The sequence below is a fragment of the Vidua chalybeata genome, chromosome 6 (genome assembly GCF_026979565.1).
Source record: "Vidua chalybeata isolate OUT-0048 chromosome 6, bVidCha1 merged haplotype, whole genome shotgun sequence".
Classification (NCBI taxonomy): domain Eukaryota; kingdom Metazoa; phylum Chordata; class Aves; order Passeriformes; family Viduidae; genus Vidua; species Vidua chalybeata.
The window spans coordinates 3,617,805-3,631,184 of record NC_071535.1 but is presented as its reverse complement, the minus strand read 5'-3'; the positions used below and the strand labels follow the sequence as shown (position 1 = coordinate 3,631,184).

The 13,380-nt window shown below is 50.0% G+C and overlaps 1 protein-coding gene across 16 annotated transcripts in view; it reads right to left on the bottom strand.

Moving 5' to 3' along the window:
• KTN1 (kinectin 1) overlaps nt 1-12,415 on the bottom strand; it is a 78,543-nt gene extending 66,128 nt beyond the window's left edge. For 5 of the 16 annotated variants that reach the window (XM_053945704.1, XM_053945709.1, XM_053945701.1 and 2 more), the window contains exon 1: nt 12,185-12,411. The gene's annotated coding sequence lies outside the window, so the exon portion shown is untranslated. Of the gene's footprint in view, nt 1-10,704; nt 10,756-11,063; nt 11,148-12,184 lie in introns of those variants that run through there. The other 11 variants (XM_053945696.1, XM_053945702.1, XM_053945711.1 and 8 more) reach the window with 5 other exon arrangements.
• Nucleotides 12,416-13,380: the final 965 nt, after the last annotated feature.

Here is a 13,380-nt window from a genome sequence, read left to right as displayed (position 1 = left end):
ACACTGTAACACAGCCACAAGCCTGAAGCTTAAGCAGGTCTTTACTGTGGTATCACAAAATGACAGCCCCAGTCATTCCAGCAACAAGATTTTCCCATTATTTCTGTTCAGTGTGCTGTTCCACACAGCTATACAAAGAGGTTGGACTACTGACAAAAAAGAAAAAAAGCTTAGTTAACCTCTCAGTGACTCGACAATCCCATTGTTGCACAGCAATGGACAAAAGGAGAAGCCAGCAGCAGACGGATGCTCTCAGCTATCTGAATTCCTAGAGGAAAATGAAATTGAGCTGTGCTGGGAACAGGCTGCAAGGCAGAGGAGAGTTGTTAGCTCAGAGGGAAATCAAAATTTCAGTGATTGTGAATTATATCAGATCTAGATGCTTTCATGTGGTTTCTTCTAACTACCTGGAGTCTCAAGACATTATTTATTGCACACATTATGTCTAAGCAGTTGAGTGATTTCAGTTGTCTCTAAAGAGAAAACTACTGTCAATGTGGCACAGATGTAGCTAAATGTGAGCATCAGAAGGCAGCAAGTGAAACAAGATTGCTGTACCTCATCATCAGACTGAGTCTTGATAATTCTTCAGCTGCAAACAGAGAGGAATCAACAGGGAGGATCTTTCTTTGTCACCACACACAGTACAATAAGAGAATGGGGGGGGGAAAGGTATCCACCAGTTGAACAACCAAAGTTCACAGAGTGATAATAAATTTTCGAATGTGCCAAGAGTTTAGAAGTCAGGGGTATGCAGTTAGTTCCTCAACCCCAAGATTTTAAAAGGGCAGCTTCAGTTTAGGTTGGGTGACTGGAGGAACAGAGACTAAACACAGAGAAGTTAAAGTTCCTGTAAGCTGACAGAGGCATCATAAATGAAATTATCACCAACATGTACAACTACCAAACTAGAATTTAGGGAGTACTACAAGGCTGGAATTGCCTCCTCTTCAGCCCACACAGCCTGCTAAGCACTGCATCAGCAGGTCTATTTTTACTTTTAATACTCCACACCACAGTCTGGGTCAGAAAGACATGAAAACACTGGAAAATCCGAACAGCCAGGCTGGAGCAGGCATTACTTGCTACCCTCCCTTCCTCTGTGCAGGAGCAGCTCTGCTGCCCTGAACTGCACCCAAGGAACAGGACCCTGCCCAGCTTCCTCTGCTCCCACCTTGCAGGGAGGGGCTGAAGCCAGAGGACAATGCTGGCGTGGGAACAAATGGGCAGCAATGGGCCATGGCTGCATTTTGGCTGCAAGTTGGGAAAACGCTCTCAGTCCTCAATCCAAGACGGTGCTCAGTGCTGTAATGGTCAATCTGCAGCCTCTGCAGAGCCCTGCAGAGCAGGGGCACTGTGTTTTATTTCACTCTTTTGCTGGTAGCAATCAATGAGTTTTAATCCATAGTCACATTAGGAACGACACCTCCAAAGAGGGCAGGATTTTATTTCAACTGTGCATTAAATTTAAAATCATTTACCAGATTAAAGCATTGTTCACACTCTGCTTACAAACTCCCTGAACACAGAGAATGTTTAGAGGTATGCTCAGGACTGAACTGGGACCACAGAAGGTCCTGCTGGTGATGTGGCTTTGTACAGCACTGATATTTTGACTTTCTGCTCCAGCAGAAATTTGCACCAGCTGAAAGCTGAACAAACTTCCACAGCAGATATGACTTAGTTTGACTGCTCCATAGCAAAGCTGTCCTTCAACATTTATCCTAAAGCACATTATCATGCAGGCATAAAGACAGTACTTCTATATCCAAGCCAGATCCCTGACTTGGTAGAATGTGGTGCTGTTAATATTGCTAGAAACAAAGTTTCAAAATGGTTTAGGAACAAAAGAGGTTTTAGAAGCAATCCCTGCAGCACTGGCACCATACAAGTCACACCAGTGTATTTCAAAGTATAAATTGCATCATGAGCTGGAACTTCTAACTCTTATCTAAAAGCACAACATGAAGTTTTAGAAATTGCTGCTGAACTGTGGTCATTTCCCTGCTGAGGCAGGTGAAGTGTTAAGGCCTTTCTCTGCTCTCCTTTGAGTCACTGCACGAATCTCATTTATCAAGGGCAGCACTAAGAGTTCACCCCATCATCCACCCAGAACACCTCCTGCACTACAACAAGAATTTCACTGGACACAGCTCCGTTGAGATGCCATCCTTTCAGCTTCCACAACAAGGAGATGAGCTCCTGAACAGCACAAGGCTTCTTTTCACCTTGTTAACCTCTCTGTGCTTCATGGACCAGTCTGCTGAAGGCACTCACAGCTGAAGAAATGATACACAGCTGGTGTCACCATCCACATCCTTTAGGCTCCAGCAGGCAGCTTAAGAAGGTCAGATGTTCTCAGGAATCAGTGCAGTGTTTCAGCAGACCCCGAGGCAATATTTGCCTCTTAAAAGACCCAGAGGAGGGGAGCAGACTCCCCTCCAGCAGCAGGGAAAAGGCTCCAGCTCCTCCTCCACAGACTTGCTTAATGCTTGAATCACACCTGAGCCACACAGTGAAGGAGCTTTCTTTTACCACCTTCCTCATGCAGCTGCTGATGCCCCAGGTGAGTGATGCTGAGGGTTGCTAATGTTCCTCTGAGCAGCAGCAGCCCAGGGGATGCTGTAACCCTCCCTACTGGTCCCAGTTCCACAGTCCAGTTCACTGCATAACTCCACACACAGTGCAGTTTTGAGAGCTGGGCAACACCACACGAGAATTCTGCAAAAGGCATGTTCAAAGCCCATCTCTAAAGTTTTCCTGGTTCTTTCCACTTGTGACCAAAAGGACCAAATCTGCAGGAGTCTCCTGAAGAAACTGGAAACAGTGAGATGCATATTTGAAGAGTTTTTGAGTTCAAGTCACCCAACACCCCAGAGTTCTGCCCCCAGAACGGCCTCCTAACACAAGCACACACACCCACCCCAACGCGCTCGGCACTGAGCTGAACTCAAGAACATGCCAGGTTGTTAAAAAGGCCTAAAAATGCTCAGCAACAGAAATGCAGAGTAATTGAGGTCATTTCTCTCACGCTTCTCTGGGTTCTCACTCCCTTTGCTTTGCTGTCCCGCAATCTGCTCCTCCTTTGGTGTGCAAGAATTGAACAAACACTTCGTTGCAACCACACAGATCTAAACCTATGTGCCTCCAACTTAAGTTACATCTCAAACTATCACTCCAGTAGCCTGTAATGCCAAGCAGGGATTAAAAAATCTACTTAGAAATAGGTACACCAAACTGAAGCCAAAAAATTCTTCTTTTGGCACACAAACAGCATAGGAAAAGAGGTAGAAACTTGGAGATGGAGGGTGGGGGAGCCAAAAAGGGCAGGATTGTAATGGAAACATCTGATCAAGAATTTTCACAAGCCTTTAAAACTTCTGAAACTCAACCCCTTCACCAGCACTTCTCACATGCCTCAGACTGCAGACCATGTTATGCAAGTTCTAATTGTGCCTCCACAGCCCTCCCTCCCACCCACGGGCTCTGCACCTCAGCGAATCCCTGTGTGGAAGTACACTGAGGCAGAGAAGAACCCTCCCACACCTGGCCTGGGGTGCTGCCACCTGTGCAACGAAAGCCTGGCCTTGTTGGGCATCTTGAACAAGGCTCTAACCCCTTAAAAGTTGCTAAAAACCTTCTGGCTTTACACACACAAACCAAGCTGTAAAAAGGTTCACTAAATTTAGCACGCAATCCAATCCTAGTGGTGGTGTAGCACAGGCTGAAGATATGGAAGTGACCTTAGGTGAAGGTAACAAGGAAAAACTGTCAGTACTCCCATTGAGCAGCTGTGGGAAAGCCCAGAGAACCCAATAAAATCCTAACAAAATCTCCATAGCAGCTTGGTGATTTCCAAGGCTTTGAGATCCCACCTCCACCTCTCTTCTGGACAGTGCTGCTCATTGTCCACGCTGGGGACAGGGTTGGGAGGAACCTTCTCAGCACAATTCTCCATGAGCTTGGAAAAGTAAAGCTTGATGGAGCTCCACCACCACTGCTGTAAACACAAAACCAGGGAGCATGAAGAGAAAAAGCAGCTCAGTCCTTTGTCCTTCCATCATAGCTGGAGCCACACGTGCTGCCAGCAGGTGTTGAACCAAGCAAAGGTCAGCAGGTGTGACAGGAGATACAGCATTGACCTGTAAATTCCATTTTCTGCCAGTTCCCAGCACCACACCCCCTGAGAAATGCAGACACTGCCTGCTCCAAGGACAGGACAGAGTCTCCCTGGAGAACAGCAAGCTAAAGGAGGCAAAAGAGTTCCCACCTAGTCTTGGGGGAAAGGGCCCTTCCTGGCACAGCACCCTAAGCCCCAATCACTTTCCAGATCTGCAAATGCCCTGTAAAAGCTCCAGTGGCTATGAGCTGCTGTAGCCATGGTGATGCTCTCAGGTACGCCTGGAGCTGAAGCAGAGAGGAGCAGCAGAGATGCTACAACTGGTTCATGTACCTGGTTTTAGGTCCCCACACAGAATTAAAGGTAATGCCTATGGGAAAGCCAAGCTGGGATGTCTACTTGCAACATTAGGTGATGACTTAGAGGGCAAAGCAGCAATAAACACCAAGGCAGCCTTTCAAACCAGTTTGGGAGGCAAGAAGCAACATCACTAACCCTAACCCTGGCCCCCCACCCACACCAGAGAAGAGACCCTAAGAAAGGGGCACATGGCAACAGTCCTGGTTGCTGCAGGAAAGCAGTTTCATATCCTATCACAGAATAGTTTGGGTTGGAAGGGAGCTTAGAGATCATCACATTCCAACCCCCTGCCATGGAACAACCCTCCCAGCTTCTTCCAAGCCCTGTCCAACCTGGCCTGGAACACTTCCAGGGATCCAGGGACAGCCATAGCTGCTCTGGGCACCCTGTGCCAGGGCTTCACCACCCTTACAGGGAACAATTCCTTCCTAATAACTAATCTAAATATCTCCTCTCTTTGTTTAAATCCATTCCCCCTTGAGCTGCCACTATCTGACAATGCAGCTCACCCACCAGCTGACTGCCAGGGGTTCAAGTCACAGATGGGACCAAGAAAAAGGCACCACCAGCTGCTCTGCTGGTGACCTCCTGGCATCTTCAGCTGCAGGTGCTTGACCTGTGCTTTCCCTTCTGTAAAATGAGCAGGTAAGTGGCATGCCAGAGCCTGGCAGCAGCACAGGGCAGGTGCCTGATGGAGAAACACCCATGTGAGCCAAATGCCAGACATCAGCTTGAACACTCCTGCCACGCAGCACTTCTCACCCAAGGCCTGGGAACCATTCACTTCCTCCAATAAACTGGACTTTTTAATTTGTTGTCAGCAAGTGTAGACTTTCCAACTTAAAACCCCACAGCAAACTGGCTGGGAAAGAAAAGCCGTCATGGCCAGTGGTCAGATCAAACCAGTAATAATGAAATTAGGAGCAGACTGATATTATGGGCTCTCTTATGAGTCAGTCATGATCCAGTCCAATCCTGGCGAGTTCCCTGAAGAGTTGCACCTTGTGCAATAGCTTAGTCATCATCTTCCTTGACAGCTACGCACTTACAAACAGATTTTGAGTCCACTCACATTTTCCCATGAATATTTTCCCCTCTGCCCTACTACAGGCAGGACAGAGCAGAGTGGTACCAGCCTAGGAGTGGGCAGCTTGTCCCTTGCAGGGGAGGAGATAAAGCTTTTATCTCCCAGACTCAACAACTTCCTTCCTGTGTGGTAGCAGGCGGACAAAAGACACCTTTTCACACCACAGAAAGGAACGAGATGTACTATAATTTGTCACAACCCTGAAATAAAATACCCTGCTTACCGATTTCAGGCCATACGGGAGAGTGTAAAACAGAATTGAGCCAGCATTTCTTCTACAAGGAACTTGCAGGGTGGGATTTGGAAGCCAAAGAAGGAGCCCAAAATAACTCGGGTTGAGTTTATATTGCTCTGGCAGCTAAGCAAAAGTTGATAATGCTGGACTGAGGCACTTCCCCTCTGCAGGTTGAGAGCTGGATTGTTTTTGGAAGCACCATGAATCACGGGCATAAATATACCAGGCTTTAAGAGCCTTTGACACCCACATAATTCTGAACTCCAGCTTGATTTTCCCTGGGTCATTCAACACATGCTCGGCAAGCTGGACACCAGGCAGGCAGGCTGAGAAGGTCATCTATTCAATTAACAGGTGCAATCCCAAAATCAGAACTTTTGTGTTTTGCTGGATAACATCAACACACCTCTTCTGAGAGAAAAAGAGCCTTCCCTGATGCTCCTCCATTAGTCATTCAACTGCAACTTGAAGGAAAACAGGAGTTTTGCTCTATTTCCTCAACTTCACAGCATAAAAGGGTTTTAAAGATGCTTCCTGCAGCAGGGGAGCTGTGATGCAGCAGCTCCAGCAGAGCAGTGATTTGCAGGATTGCCTGGCTGTGAGCAGATCCAGACAAGGAAGCCAGGCAGAGGGATCAGCCAGAAGGAAGAGTGTCCAATGGAAAAAGAAAAAAAACAAACCCTGCAAGAAGAGCTGTTCCCTGTATTTCACTGCACACCTGAGAGCAAAGAGGTGTAAATGCAAGCAGAGGACAACACTATTTATAATAGGGATTATTAGTGCAACAAAAGGAGTAGCTTGTTCACACAACTGATTTACAGACACTTTCTCCGAGTTACAATGCAGCCCCAGTGATGCACAAGCAAAGATGAGCTTTCATCTGAAACAGAAAAAATGCTATTCCTCTTAATAAATCTTCCTGGGAAGAAAAGGGGAAGAAACTACTTTTACTTCTCTTCAGTAACAGCAATTTAGAGCTGGGGATTTTGGTAAGCAGGGTGGTCACAAAGCACAAACAAAACCAGAGCATTGCAGAAAAGGAGGAGGAGAGCTGCAAAGAAGTAACTCTTGATTGCCCCACAAACCTTACAGCTCCTGCCCCTCTCCTCTCCCTCCCACCCCACACTCATTCCACAGCAAAACTCAAGGCTTGAAGCACCCAAACTACTTCTCTGCACCACATAGTGGCAAGGAGATAATGTTCTTTATTTGTGTTAGCACAGTTAGAGATTGTTTCCAGTTTTCATGTAACGGATACCATTCCTCTTTATCCCTGTTTTTTACAGTATCTAAGAGATTTAAAAAAAAAAAAAAAACTCACTTCTAGTTAAATTGGAAGCATTAAAAAGGATCATGGGATTTGCATTCTTTAGCACCTCAGATTATTAGAGTTTCCACTGCCATGACTTCCCCTTCCAACTCCATACCCAAGCTTCAATTAAAGAATCTTCGTATTTGGGTGGACTTTGGTATTTCTTATACCAAGACACTGGAGCATCCAGGCTGACAAGATGGCCAAGACAGCAGAATTTATGCACTCCCAGGAGATCTCTGTTTAATTTTGCTTTATGGAGAGATCCTGCACCAAGCCTGCCCCTCTGCCCAGGACCTATATTTAGGGACTGAGCTGACCCGACAGTGCCCCCGTAAGCTCATTTATCGAGATTCACTTATTCATTCTAATATAATCTAATTAGATGCAGCAGTCCTGTACACAGGCATGGCAGTGACCAGGAGAGGATGAGTTCAAACACAGGGAACCCAGCCCAGGTGCTACTTAGTCCTCACAGAGAGGAAAAAAAAAAAAAAACCCTTGCAGAGGAATGGCAGGAATTATAGATGTTTGGGCACTATCTCAGAGCAGCACCTGGATCCACTCTGCTTCTTCCATCCACCAGGTAAAAAACAATTCCTCAGCTGGAAGCAGCAGAGTCCAGATCAATGCACGGTGCTTAGCCACGAAAGGGCTGCTGCTCCTGCTCTGAAATCACTGGAAATGGGGGCAAAAAAAAAAAAAGCAGGAATCAGTCTTTAAGGCAGTGCTCACGCCAACAGGCACAGATGTGTTCCCAAACTGCAGACCACAGGCATCAGCCTGGAAAAAGTGCCAAAGAGCCCACATTGTAAGAAAATACTTTAAAGGCTCCATTCTGGCAAGAAATAGGAAGTTTTCAAAGCTCCCAAGTACCCTCTCTCCTGCCACCAGCTGTAGTTCAGGCATGCGAACAGGAAGAAGCTTTTACATTTCTAAAAAAATAAATAAATACTTCTTTTTTTTTTTTTTTTTTTAAAGTCCCCATGTGTTTTATTTGCTTGGACATCTTGTATAACGATGAGAGGAGAAGCAGATTCCTAGGAGTCATGGGCTGGTAATTCTCCAATTTATCATCTCCATAGTTTATGCACAGTCATTAACAAGAAACGATTTGTCTGGGACAGATTTAGCCCAGCAACTCCCTGTCTCATTAGCCTGAAACAATCACCCAAGGAATGTCAAAAAGTTTGTGAGCTTAGTGCAGCAATCAGTCCCCTCCAAAATATTCCTACTTTTAAAAATAGCCCAATCCTGCTGCTTTGCCAATGCAGAGCAGGAAGTTTAAGAGCTAAACACAGATGCATAAAATTCCCTTTATATTAAAAAGGTTCTGATGGGTAAAGGCAAAAGGTTGTCATTGACAACGAAATCCTGAGAATATCAATAAGACAACAACTCAAGGAGACTTAAAGACTTCGACTTGTTTAACCAATGAAAACAAGGGGTCAGGAGGGGATCCAACTGCTCTAATTACATCAGGGAGGGAAAACAATCATTTAAACCAAATGGAAACACTAGAACCAAAAACAAATTACACCAACAGGCCAAGAGCACTGTGTGGATGGAAATTCAGCAACTGCTTGAGACTTCAAGGAGGTTCTCCAACAGCTCTCCTGTGGAGATGGAGAAAGAATAAACCGATCAAGTTTCACTTTGGAAGCAGTTGTGTTATGAAAGGCATCCACAGCGTGGATGGGTGCTAAAAACAGGGAAACTAAACTTGATTTGGGTTGCTGGCACAGCTTTTGGAGTGAAGAGCAGGATGAAGAATTACCTCCTCCTGCCACTCTGCCTTCTGCTTCCTCCCCATCCCTGTGCAGGACAGCACAGGATATACTCAGGCAGGACATTCACACTATTTACTCAGGCACGTCACTGGGGCATGACCAGGGAACTAAACTTGGGAGATGAAGCCTCACAAAGTCAATGGTGAGAGGTGGGTGCCTTGGCAGCAGCACAGGAAGGGATTAGGAGCAACCAAGTTTGATGCTTAAAATAAAACACATGTCCTGTCTCCTGTGTCCTCACACTTTAGGGTCTTGGGTGTAGCTTAAACATCACCTCTGAAATTCACAGGGAATTCCAGGTCCTAAGGGATATTTTTTTACCCCTAGGTTTACAGCACCCAGGGTCAAGAATGATTAGACATTTCCAAGCCATAACCACCAAACCTCCAGCAGCAAAAGCAGATGACGCAAATGAAAGCTGTTACAGAGCTAACCAAGCAACGCCACAGCTTTACACAGGCTTGAGTAAGTCCTTCCCTTTTCTTCAAGGAGTTTCAGAAACAAAGTAGTCATCAGGTCTGTGACAGGGGATAAAGGATAAAATCAAAATCTCACCGTGTCCTTCAGATCCTACTGCTGCTATTTCTGAGAGCAGAAAGCATCTTCCTGAGAGCAGCTAGAAAAGGGAGGGTGGTAAGAAAAAAAAAACCTACCAAAAAAGGTATTTGGTAATAACTCTACCAGAGAATTAGTGTTTCTTTCCAATCCCCAACCTTTCACTGCTGCAGTTACACACAAAAGTTATTTTAATCACAGTATGCAGAAAGCAGCATCAGCATATGAGGCAAGAGAAAAAATATGTGGTAAAGCGAGTTGCATGGCCTGTTCGCGGGCAGAAATTACAGCGCAGTTACAGGCAAGAGGTCCACTAGGCAGAGAAACACTTCCAGCCCAAGCCAAAGAGGAGGGTGATAGTGATCCACAGAGAGAAAAGGCAAGGAAAAACATCTGAACGGAGCTGGAACATAGGAACTGAATCCCTTCTCAACTTTTGCAGCAAGCAGTTCGGACTGCCCAGCGAGAGATTTTTGCCTTGTCATAGGTAAAGAGATGTTAAATAGAAGAGTCGTGTCAACTAAATGCCATCTATGTTGGTGGACAGAGGCAGCAACAGAAACACTAAAGGAACATGGGGGAAAAAAGGGAGAATTTTAAACAGAAAAGAGCTACAGCAGGGTTATCAGCTCAGCTCCTGTGAGCTCCCTCTGCCACAAAGTGAGAAATTATCTTTGAGGTTTTCTAAGAGTGACCTCAAAATACACAGCACTGCCTTAGCGGGGATGTGGAGGGAAAAAGGTCATAAAATGACAAATCTAAAGCACACGGGTGGATGCACATCACTGGAGAGCAGAACTTGTCACTGTCTAATGTATAAAAGAAGCTAAGCTACGTTATTCTTAATAACCACCTACTCAATTAAAATACTTCATCAGCTGAAGGCAGCCGGGTACAAAAGGTGTAGCTTTCCCACCTTAACTCCTCGTTCCTTCTCCATAACTTGCAGGCTGGAAGAAGGGAGTCAGCCGTGAGTAGAGGAGAGGTGATAGGGGCAGCAACACCTCCAGGGTTAACAGAGCTGCACACCACCCGTACCGGGGCTGTACCAAAGGGCACGGGCAACCTCAGAAATGAAACACCACTGACAACATCACCTACGAGGGTGGGGAAGCAGCATTTGCGAGCATCTGACACCAGCACGGGCACCCAAGGCGGCCCAGATCGCGGCAATGAAGCGCGACGCTCATTAAAGCTCCGACGGCCACCCGGGCGCTGCAGCAGCCGCCTCTCGCCAAACCTCACCCGGGGCTCCCGACAGCCACGGGGAACGCTCCGAGATCCCACTTCGGCCGTCAGTGCTCGCCCAGCCGCCCCTCGGCGGGCGGGTTAACGCAGCAGCAGCTCCGGGAGCACCGCGGACACGGCGTGCTTGCCCCGCTTCACCCGGCTCCGGGGAGATGCGCTCGGGAAGCACCGGAGCCCCCCCGAACCCCGCCGGCCTCACGGCAGCGGCCTCTCCCCGCCGTGGGGCCGCGCCCGGACCACCCCCCCCCCACCCCACCGGGCCGCAGCCCCGGGCCCGCCGCGGCCTGGGCCCGCCGCCCCTCGCCGGGAGGGCCCGGCCCCGCTGCGGCCCGCGGCGCTCCCCGGGCGGGACTCACCGAGACGGCGGCGGGTAGGGCAGGGCAGGGCCGTGCCGGGCCGGGGCTGCGGGGACGGAGCGGGAGCGGCCGGTGCTGCGCGGCGCGGGCGGCAGGAAGGGGAGGAGGCGGCCCCGCACGTCCGCCGCGCCTGCGGCCGCCCCCCCGCGCGTTAAAGGCACCGGCACCGCCCCGGCCGGGAGCCCCCGGCCCTGCCCGGCACGGACCGCGGCCGCGGGGGAGCCCCGGGAGCGGGGAGCGCCCGCCCGGCTTCGCCACGTGTGTGGGTGCATCACCCGCAGCCCGCCCGTGCGCTGGGGGATCGCCCCCCGAGCTCCCCACGTGGGGATCCCTCACCTCGTCCTGAGGTTCGCCCACCCAAAATTCCCCCCACGCGGGGACCCCCGGGATTCACCCACCCAGACTCCCTCACACGGGGATCCCCAAGGATCACCCACCCAGACTCCCCTCACGCGGGGATCCCCAGGGATCACCCAGCCAGGCTCCCCCCACACGCGGATCCCCAAGGATCACCCACCCAGGCTCCCCGCACACGCGGGGATCCCACCACCCCCAAGCTCCCCCATGCTGCAATCCCTCCCCTGTTCCTGAGGATCTACCTAGACTTCCACCAGGCAGGGATTCCCAGGGATGTCCCCACCATACCCCACCCACGGACGGGGATCCGCCACCCAGACCTCCCGCAGGTAGGGATCCTCCCATCCAGGTTTCCCACACGCAGGGAACACAGGTCCACCCACGCAAACCCCACCCAAGCGTGGGAATCACCTCTGGCACGCAGGTCTCCCCAGGGATCTCCCCACCCATGTGTGCGGACCATTCTCCCCAGACCTGCCCGATGCAGGGATCCCACTGCCCGGACTCAGCGGGCACAGGGATCCCCCATCCAGCCCCCCAGTTCCAGCCAGTTCCCACCATTCCTTCTCCACTCCCTTTCCCGAAGCTGACACAGGTGTGGGATTCCAGGGGCCCAAGGCAAGCAGACAGAGCACGCCCCAAAGCCTCCTCCAGGACATGAAAGAGACCAGACACCTCCTCATGACCAGGAATAGGGCTTGTCCTTCAATTTCCCTTAAATGTCTTAAAACTGCCCGGCAGCCCTGCCTGCAGCACAAACATACCAGGGGCTTATTCAGTGACATCCCAGCGAGCTGTGGAGTCTGCAGGGAGGGAGATTAACTGGATTTTTTTCAGCTCTGACTTCTTAGAGCCCCAAGTTCTTCTTCCCTCTGACGTGGATCTTTCCCAAAGTGCTCACAGGGCAGATTGCTTTCCCCTGCCGGAGCTCAGCGGCTGGCCACGGCTCTGTGGGTACCCACGGGGATGGAAACTGTTGCTCTGGCAGTTACTTGGGGTCAGCGAAACAGCCCGAGAAGCCACCGAGGGCACCCGTCCAGCTCCATCGCTGGAGGACTGACATTAACTCTCAGCTTCCCGGAATCCCAAACACGTTGGGGAAAACACAAGAAAATGCAGAGTTTTTGGCTCAGCAGGACGGCTGAGCCAGCGGCGGCTGCGGGGAAGTTCTGGTGCTGCTCAGGTGTCCCCAGGGTCCGGCTGCAGCCGGCAGAAGGGAGTTATCCCAGCAGGGAGGCTGGCATCACCCCAGGGCTTTGCACGCACCCTCCCATCATTTCTTCTGACCTCTGGCAATGAGGAGCCCGGTTTGACTTCCAGGCCCTGTTGCTCAGAGTAAGCCATTTGTTTATTTGTCCCACAGCATCTTTGAGAAGTCACCGGCTCCGCAGCACTCGGTATCAGAGATGGATTCGCATGGAGCTGCCGGGAGAGAGCTCAGCATTCCCCTCCTGGCCAGCCATGCGTGGCACTCAGCTGCAATCCCGCATTCCCAAACTCTCCGGAGCAAACAAAGGCAGCGGCATGAGGTGGATGCTGATTGATGGAAGCTGTGCCTTTGCCTGGGAGGTGAAGCGGGCCCGGAGGGGTGGCCATGGGGGTGTGGAGGCGGCCGGACACTTGGAATGTGTGGCCGGCCATCAGCTGGCCAGGAGCATTTTGCTGCTTCATCCCGGAGCTCAGCACATCCTGGCCGGTCACTCCGCTGCTGAGAGCAGCACACGATCCAGCCAAAGGCAGCATCCCCACCCTGCACTTCCAAGGTGAAAATGTAAGGCCAAATCCTCCTAATATTAACCATTCCAGCAGTGGTGGCAGGGCTCAGCAGCAGCAGATGCTGCAGATGCTTAACTGCTTTTGTCCACAGTAGAGTTTTCCAGCTGGCATCAGAAGCAAACCATGATCTTCCAGGAATGGGATTTGCTGCCTCACAGTGGGTGAGGGTCCTGCCAACAGATAA